At 25.5% G+C, this 10,000-nt stretch overlaps 1 protein-coding gene across 1 annotated transcript in view; it reads right to left on the bottom strand.

Moving 5' to 3' along the window:
- LOC119570501 overlaps nucleotides 1–10,000 on the bottom strand; it is a 27,945-nt gene that overhangs the window by 4,107 nt on the left and 13,838 nt on the right. The gene's annotated exons all lie outside the window — the stretch shown is intronic.

Genomic DNA, 10,000 nt, shown 5'->3' with positions numbered 1-10,000 from the left:
AAAGAATGTAAATTGTAGAAAAAATAGAATAATAATGATAATAAATAATAGTAAAAATAATAAAAGTAGTAGGTGTAGTAAAATAATAATAATAATAATAATAATAAAAATAATAACGAAAATGAAAATAATAAATAAAAAGATAATAAAAATAGCAATAAAAATAATAAAATATAACTATATTAATAATAAAAAAATATGATAATGATAATGATAATGATAATGTAATATAATAAAAAAATTAAATATTATTATTATTTAAAAAGATTAAAATAATGATAATAATAATAATAATAATAATAATAATAACAATAATAAATTTTTATATTATTATTGATGATACCAATAACAATTAGATACCCAAAAATAATAATGCTAGAATAAAGATGATAATAATAATAGTGAGTGATAATGAAATAATATAATGAAATAATGATAAAAATAATAATAATAATAAACAATAATAATAATAATAATAATAATAATAAAAATGGTAATAATAAAAAAAATAAAATAACGATAAACAAATAATCATCATCTAAATTAGTAAATATAAAAAAGTAATAGTAATTTTGAAAAATGGGAATAAAAGATAATGATAGTAATCTTAATAAAGAAAATGAAAGAACAAGAATAAGAGAAAGCTACAATATAATTATAAAAGTTTAATAATCATTATTATCTTATTATCTTTAACATTATTATTCTTTAAAAAAACAAAAATAATAATAATAAAAAAAAAAATAATAATAATTATTTTTTTTATTTAAATTTTATTTTTATTATTTTTATCTCGTTATCATCTTATTGTTGTGTTTTTACAAAACATAAAAATAATGAAAAAAATATTAATAACATCAACGCCCAAAAAAACAACAATAAAGATGATAAAAATAAATTAATAATAGTAATAATGAAATAATAATAATGAAACAATAATAATAACACAACAAAAATAAAATAATAATGATAATAAAATAATAATGTAATGATAAAAATTTAAAAATAATAATAATAATAAAATAGCAATAATAGCTAAAAAGATGATAAGATAATGTAATAAAAAAAAATGAAGCAGTAATGCTAATAATAATAATGATAATGATAAAATAATAATAATAATAATAATAAAATAAAATAATAATAATAATATTAATAATAAAATACATAATAATATATAAAAATAATAAAAACAACAAAAATAATAAAATAATAATAATTAAAAAAAATAATATGGATAATAGCGCTACTAATAAAAATTTAAAAAAAATAAAACAGCACCCCAAAAACAACACTAATACTAATTTAAAAGAATTACACAAAAATAATACTACTAATAATTAAAAAAAAGATGATGATAATGATGGGAAAATGATAAAAAAAATGTTATTGATGATGATTATACATCAATTTTTAAAAATGATAAGAAGAATAACAATAATGTTGATGATGTATTTTGTTCACTGTTTTTTTGTTTGTTTTCTTATTTTCATCATGATCATCAGTTCTTTTATCCTTTTTCATAATCAGCGTCTTTATATTAGGCTTTATTTTTAACAATATCATGATTATCATTTAAAAATTTTAAATTGTTCCATGGTTACTCTAATTGTATTGTAAATTATCATAGTTTTAAAAACTACTAGTAACATAGTATATTCTTTGGAGCCTTTTTTTTATCCTGTTATTACCGAATATTAGATCGTGAGATCATTAACTTGTTTACTATGCAACACCACAATTAAAAAAACAAATCGAAATTTCCTATGTGTAATGCAGTAGTTTTTTAACTTTGGGGTTGATAGGGATCAGTACTTACAGAAATTGCCGTAGTAATAGTGTCGACAGAAAAATTTTCATTGATAAAATGCTAGTAAAATTCACTAGCAAAAAACCCGTTTTTGGTTTTCACGTCAAATACGAAGCAATCGAAAAAAGTGGGTTTACTTGTATCAGCGAAAACAGCGTCTAATAGAAAGGGAAAGTACCTGGGGATGAAGCATTTTTTGTGGTAAAATTATTAGTACAGGAGTTTTAGAAAGTGTAGCGATTATTAAAATTATTTCACGGGGTAGCTTTTGCATCAGCAGCAGGCGTGCGATTGCAGTAAAAGTATCAAGCGTAAGTGAGATAAAACGTTTAAATAGTAAGTAATATCTTTTCATGAAACTTTTTTTTTTTTCCCCTATTAAGGGTAAAATAAAAATCGATTATATTCCAAATAATTTAAAAGCAGCAAAAACCGAAAGTATCCCTTTTACCCTTTTTCTCGAAATTCATTGAATGAGCCAAAACTTAATTTTTATTTATTAAATTATTTTATTTTTATTATATTTTATTATTATTTAGTATCATTATTACTTTATTTTTACATTATTATTATTAGCATTACGCTATCATTATTTTTTATCATTATATTATCATCATTATTGTTTTTGCTATTTTTTTTTTTATTTTTTTTTTATTATTATTATTTTTAAAATTTTTTATTTCATTATTATTATTTTATGATTATTATTTTATTATTATTTTTATTTTTATTATTTTATTTTATTATATTTTGTTTTATTATTATATTGTATTTCATATTTTTATTATTAATATTATTATCATTTTTATTATTATAATAATTTTTATTATTTTTGCTGTTGTTGTTGTTTTTATTATTATTATTATTATTATTAAATCATTGTTTTATTACTATAATAATAATAATAATAATAATAATAATAATAAAAATAATAATAATAATAATAATAATTTATTATTATTATTACAAGTTTTTTTTTTATTATTATCATTATTATATTACTTTAAAAAAATCATGCAATTCACACCCCAATCGCGCTACGAGGGGGGGTGCGCCATGCACACACGATCGCCCCGCGCGTATTGGAAATATGATTTATTATTTTATTATTTTATATTATTTTTATAATTATTTCTTTATCTTTTTTTTTTTATTATTTTTATTATTATTATTTTATTATTATTATTATTATTTTTAATTCATTATCATTAAAAACTTTAGTATAGTAGCATTACAATTTCATATTATTACTATTGTTTTTATCACATTATTTTTATTATTATTATTATATTATTTTTATTATTTTTATTATTATTATTATTTTTATTATTATTATATCATCATCACTAATAATAAAAATAACAATAATTTTAAAATTATTATTATTTTTAAAATAAAAAAATATTATTATTATTATTATTATTATTATTATTAGTAGAGTAGTAGTATTTAGTTTTTATTTATTTAGCAGTAGGTATTTGAGTAGAAAAAATATCTTTAAAATTTTATAAGTCATTACTTTATTTTATTAGTTTTTTTTTTGCTATTTTTATTTTTTATTTTATTTTTATTATTTTATTTATTTTTTTTTTTATATTATTATTATTATTGTTGTTATAATAATATAAAAATAATAATAATAATAAAAATAAAAATAATAATAAGATAATAATAATTTATAATGATAATAATGATAAAATAATAATAATGTAATAATGATGATAAAAAACAAAAATAAAAAATAATAGTAAAAAAAAATAATAAAAATAATAATAAAATAATAATAATAATAATAATGATAATAATAACAATTATTATTATTATTTCATTTTTTTATTAATATCATTATTATTTTATTCTTTATAATTATCATTTTTTATTTTTAGCGCGGTTATTATTACTTTTAATATTTTATTTTAATTATTATCATAAAAATAATAAAAAAATAATAATAATAATAATTTATTTATTATTTATAATCATCACTACCTTTCTTTATGTCTCACTACATTATTATTATAGCACACATCATTATTATTAATCTTATTTTTATTTGTTTTATTTTTATTATTATTTTATTATTTTATTTTTTTATTATTTTTATTATCATTATCATTTTATTATTATTATTTATTAATTATTTTATTATTATTTTTATTATTTTTATTATTATTTTTGTTATTTTATTATTATCATCACATCTTTATTATTTTATTTTTTTGTTTGTTTTTTTGTTGTGTTTTTTTCGTTTTTGTTATGTAACAATTGTTATATTTTTTTTAAACTTTAAATATTTTAATCACTGATAAAATGATAATCTTATGAATGTAATTTTAAATGATGATGAGATGATGATGAGATAATAATAATAATATAGTAATGTAATAATGATAATAATTTTAATAAAAATAATAATAAAGTAAAAAATAATAATGTAATAATAAAATAATAAAATAATGATAACAAAATAATAACAAAATAATAACAACAACGAAAATAATAAAAATAATAATAATATATAATAATAATAAAAATAATAGCAAAAACAACAATAAAAAAAAAATACTGCAATAAAAAAGAACAAAAACAACAACAGCAACAAAATAATGATAAGATAATAAAAATGATAAATAAAATATGAAAATAAAGGAAATTTAAATAAAAGATAATGGCTTAAAAAACAATTAAGACAATGATTAAAACTTAATGATGATGGTAAAATGAAAATAATAAAAAAATAAAAATAATAATAATAATAATAATAATAATAGTATAAAATAACAATAAAATAATGATGAAAATGATGAGATAAAAAGATAATAATTATAAGTGACGTAATGATATAATGGTAATGATAAAATAAAAAAAAAAATAACAAAGTAGTAGTAGTAGTAATAATAATAATAAAAAATAAAAAAATAATAATAATAATAAAAAATGAGAATATAATGTTAAAAAAGTACTAGTACTACTAAAATATGATGATGAAAATTAAAAATGAAATAATAGTGAAAATAAAATAATAGTAATAATAAAAAAAAAATAAAAAAATAAAAATAATGATAAAATACTAAAGTAAAGAATAATAATAAAAATAATGATAAAAAAATTAAAACAAAATAAAATAATAATGTAATAAAAAGATAATAATAATAATAATAAAAAAGGGAAAAAAAAAAAGAAAAAAAAATAAAAAAACAAAAAATGATTAAAAAATTTGATAATAACAAAAAAGAATAATAATTTTGTAATAATGTAATAATAATTTTGTTTTAAAAAAGATGATAATGAGGATGACGTGGGGAGAAAATGGGGAGAGAATGAAATAGAATGAGAATGAGTTTGAGAATGATGAGTGATGATGAGATGATGATGTGTGATGATGATGATGATGATATGTGATGAGATGTTTTCGATGTGTGAAGCTACGCAAGAAAAGGAAAAGTAAAAAATATCTGTGATTAATAGTATGGACTCCTTTTTAGGGCATTTATCATTATATAAAAGTCTGGATTATATGGGGAGAAAACTTTTTCTTTTACAAAGGGAAATTTTTCTTGGAGGCACGCCACTAATTGAAGCTGCAAACTGCAAAAAGAAAAAATCAAAACCCTCACTTCTCTTAACACGTGCATGAACTGCACAAATATCCAACTTTTTGTCGAAAAAACCTTTTAACTTTGTTCAAGACTGATTGAGGTTTGTCAACCGGCGGGGGACTGACAATGGTAGCCCCAGTGAGCAGTTAGCGTGGGGTATAACTTGCTTGATCCCGAGTGGAAAGCACGCCCTAGATAAGTGAACTGAAGGCCAATGCTACTGATAAAAAGTGACCCAAGCAGGAGAAAGATATTGAAAACGAGAAGAATAAGAGGAAGAGGAAAGTATAGATAAAAACGATAAGGAGATGTTAATAGGAGAATGATACGTTATCTGAGAGAATGCTCTAATTCTGAACATTTCATTTGTTTATTTTTATTTTGCATGCCCTATATTGCATTCTATATACATTAAACATTACTCAAATGCGACCTGGATGAAAGATGTAAAAAGATGACTAATATTTCGGTGGTGTAAACATCATGATCGTTCTACCGGCTGTTCATACATAGTTTATTGCATACTGCTAATGTCCTTCATACAGTATAAGAGCTACGAATGACTAGATTTTATATAGAATGGTTTTATTTACTCATATATCAAGCTATTCATTTATACATACACTCTTCGTTGTGTATCGAAATTAGCATGCAACAGTTGTGTGCTTTTGCACCCCTTTCTCTCTCTCTCTCTTTTTTGTGAGGAGATTTGGGGTTACCCAAAAATTAAAAAAATAAACAAAAAGCTGCAAATTATCCCCATACAAGTCATCTTTCCCGGGTTAGACGCAATTATTAGGGGAAAGGGGACTCACCACTAGGTCATAAAAGGTAAAACTGACCCGAACGCGTACCCACCACAGGAAAAACTAGCAAGGTACTCGTTGCTAATTTCCCAATGATTTCAGATTTTTTTTCTTATTGAAGTTATCCTTCATATTATCGCTTCGGTAACGCATAGGTAATCAATAAATGATATGCATGATTGAGAATTAAGGATCTTCTATGAGCTTCAAATTGACCCGAATAGGGTCGGGCCATGCACCGGCGAACAAGTAGGTAAGGTGGTTTGGGACCCAGTTTAAAGGTGATGTAGAGGAAGGTAGAAAATGGAGAGTGAGGAATTTCCAGCATATTAAGGGTCACTTGTTTGGCCTACTTCAACCATGAAGCTCTTGGAATTTTTTGGGTTCGCCAATAAGACTGTGAAGGAAAAATTTTTGAATAGGGAAAAACAGTGATATATTGTACAAAAGGGAAAACTTCGTGATAACCTGTGCTCTCTGAAATTTGTGTTGAATCTACAAAGAATCTGATACATTTGTATTTGTACTATATATGTATATATAACATATACATAATTATATTATATATTTTATTATATATATATATATATATACACACAAACATACTAAATATATACATATTTATATATGACATATGTAGACACACACCCCAACACACACACACACACACACCACACACAAATATATATATATTAATAATATATATATATATATATATAATTATATATATTATATATATAAACATACGGTGTTGTGGTGTGTGGTGTTACATATATTATATATATATATAATATTAATATATATTAATATATATAAAATTACAATACATCTATCTATCTTTTATCTATCTATCTATAAATATATGTTATTATACATAATATATACATAATACATACAACATCACATAAAACACACACACCACACACACACACACAAAACCACACCACACCACCACACACACACCACAATACACCAAACACACACACAGACAGTACACACACACTCACACACCCCCCCCAAACCCCCAAACACCACAAAACACACATATATATTATATATATACTATATATACTTTAAGTATATATGGTTATATTGTACACACACACACACACACCCAAAAAACCACACACACCAAAACCCAACCCCCACACACCCACACACACAAGCACACACACGAAAACCACACACACACGCACACAAAAAAATATTGTATATAGATCTATTTCTTTTAACGGTAGGTTCATGTCTGAGCCGCCGTGGCACAGCAGATAAAATTGTATTTTCATGTTGTGATGTCTGGAGTGTTTTACGTGGTAGGGCCCCCGTTTCCCTTTTCCCCGGAGAGTGCCCGGGGGTACCTTTTTAGGTAATCATTCTTATTTATCCGGTTGGGACAGCATTGACTTGGGCTGGCTTGCCACCAGTGCTAGGGAGGCAAACAAGGGAAGTTCCTTGCCCAAGGGAAAAAAACGCGGCGGGGCGGTGACTCGAAACCCCCGAAATTTAATTTCCGTCGGACAGTCTTAAGTCCCGCTCTAACCTTCAACCACCGCGGCCTTGGGGCGATCAGGGTTCCAGATTTTTTTTTAGCAATTAGAGCGGGGTTTGCCATTGCCTTCCCCCCCGGTTTTTTACGATCACCATCTCTATTTACCGGCACTGATTTAGGGGGCTGTCCACCCAGTGGCTGGCAGACAATCGAGGGGAAGTCCGCCCAAAGGGGAAAAAACCGGGGGCGGTGCTCGAACCCCCCGAAACCGATTGCCTTTGTGACAGTTTGGTCCGACGCCCAACCCTTCGGCCACCCCGGCCCCCTATGTATCAACGTTATAGTGTTATATATATAATAATATATATAATATATATATATAAATATATATATATATATTTTATATATATATATATATAAAATATATATATAGATGATAGATAGAAGAAGATAGATAGATAGATAGATAGATATACATATATATTATATATAGTATATTATCTTCATCTTCTATTATCATCTATCTATCTATCTAATATATATATAAATAATATAATATATATATATATAAAATTTTAAATTTTTATAAAATTATATTATATTATATTATATAAATTTTAAACATATTAAAGTTGAACATATGGGGGCCCCGGTGGCCGAATGGTTAGAGCGTCGGACTCAAGACTGTCACGAAGGCAATCTGATTCGGGGTTCGAGCACCCCACCGCCGCGTTTTTTCCCTTGGGAAAAAATTCACCTCGATTTTCGCCTAGCCACTGGGGGACAAACCACCTCAATCAGTGCCGGTAAAAAGAGATGGGATCCCATAAAAAAAACCCGGGGGGGGAAGGGAATGGAAACCACCGCTCTAATTGCTAAGAAAAATCATGGAAGCCCATGTCGTCAAAGGCCCCTTTGAAAAGGGTTTGAGCGTCGGATTAAGATGTCAGCGGCAATTTAAATTTGAGGGTTCGAGTCACCGACCCCCGCGTTTTTCCCTTGGAAAAGGGAAATTCCCCCTTTATTGCCTACCAGCCACGGGTGGGCCCAAACCAGCCCAAATCAAGTGCTGGGCCCAAGCCGGATAAATAGAGAGAATGATTCCTAAAAAAGTACCCCCCGCACTCTCCGTGGGAAAAGGAACGGGGACCCCACCCCGTACCACTCCAAAGCTCACAACTGAAAAACTACAATTTAAAATCTGCTGTGCCACGGGGGCTCAGACATAAACCTACCCTTAAAAAAGATAGATAAAAACATATATTTTTTGTGTGGTGGTTTGTGTGCGGGTTTTGGGGGTGTGTGTGTGTGTTGTGTGGTGTGGTGTGTGTGTGTGTGTGTGTGTGTTTTGTGTGTGTGGTCAAAAATACAATATTCATAAGTTATATATAATTTTATTATATATTATATAGTTGGGGGGTGTGTGGTGTGTTGTGTGTGTGTGTTGTGGGTGAGTGTGGTGTATGTCTGTGTGTGTGTTTGTTTATGTGTGTGTGTGTGGGTGTGTGTGGTGTGGTGGGGTGTGGTGTGTGTGTGGTATTTATTGTAGTTGTATATGTATTATATATGTATTTATATATACATATATAAATAAAAGATAGATAGTGATAGATAGTGTATATGTATAGTTATATATAATATATATATTTTATATATTATATTATATAATATATATGTAACACAACACACACACACACACGCGTATGTGTATATATATTAAAATTATATATATATATATATATATTTTAATTTTTATATATATAAATTTTTGTGGTGTGTGGTGTTTGTGTGTGTGTGGGGTGTGGTGTTGGGTACATATGTACATATATAAAAAGTATATATTTATGATGTTTTTGGGGTATTATATTATATATATATATATAATTATATATATATTATGTATGTATATGTATATAATACCTTATATGTCAAATACAAAAGTATACAGATTTTTTTAATTCAACCAAATTTTGCAGATGACAGGTTATCACGAAGTTTTCCTTTTGTACAATAACACTGTTTTTCCGATATGTCAAATTTTTCCTTCACAGTCTTATTGGCGAACACCCAAACTTCCCAAGGCTTATGTTGAAGTAGGCTTCTACCCAAATAAGTGGGGCCTTATATATGCGGAATTTCCCTCACTTCAAATTTTTACCTTTCCCCTACACACCTTCAAAAATTCTCCCCAAAAACCCCCCTAACCTACTTGTTCCCCCGGTGCGGCCCGACCTCATTTCGGTCAATTTGAAGTATAGAAGATCCCTTAATCTCAAAATCGCATACATTCATTGAT

This window comes from Penaeus monodon, unplaced genomic scaffold (assembly GCF_015228065.2).
Source record: "Penaeus monodon isolate SGIC_2016 unplaced genomic scaffold, NSTDA_Pmon_1 PmonScaffold_295, whole genome shotgun sequence".
Lineage (NCBI taxonomy): Eukaryota > Metazoa > Arthropoda > Malacostraca > Decapoda > Penaeidae > Penaeus > Penaeus monodon.
This window is presented reverse-complemented; position numbering and strand designations above follow the sequence as displayed.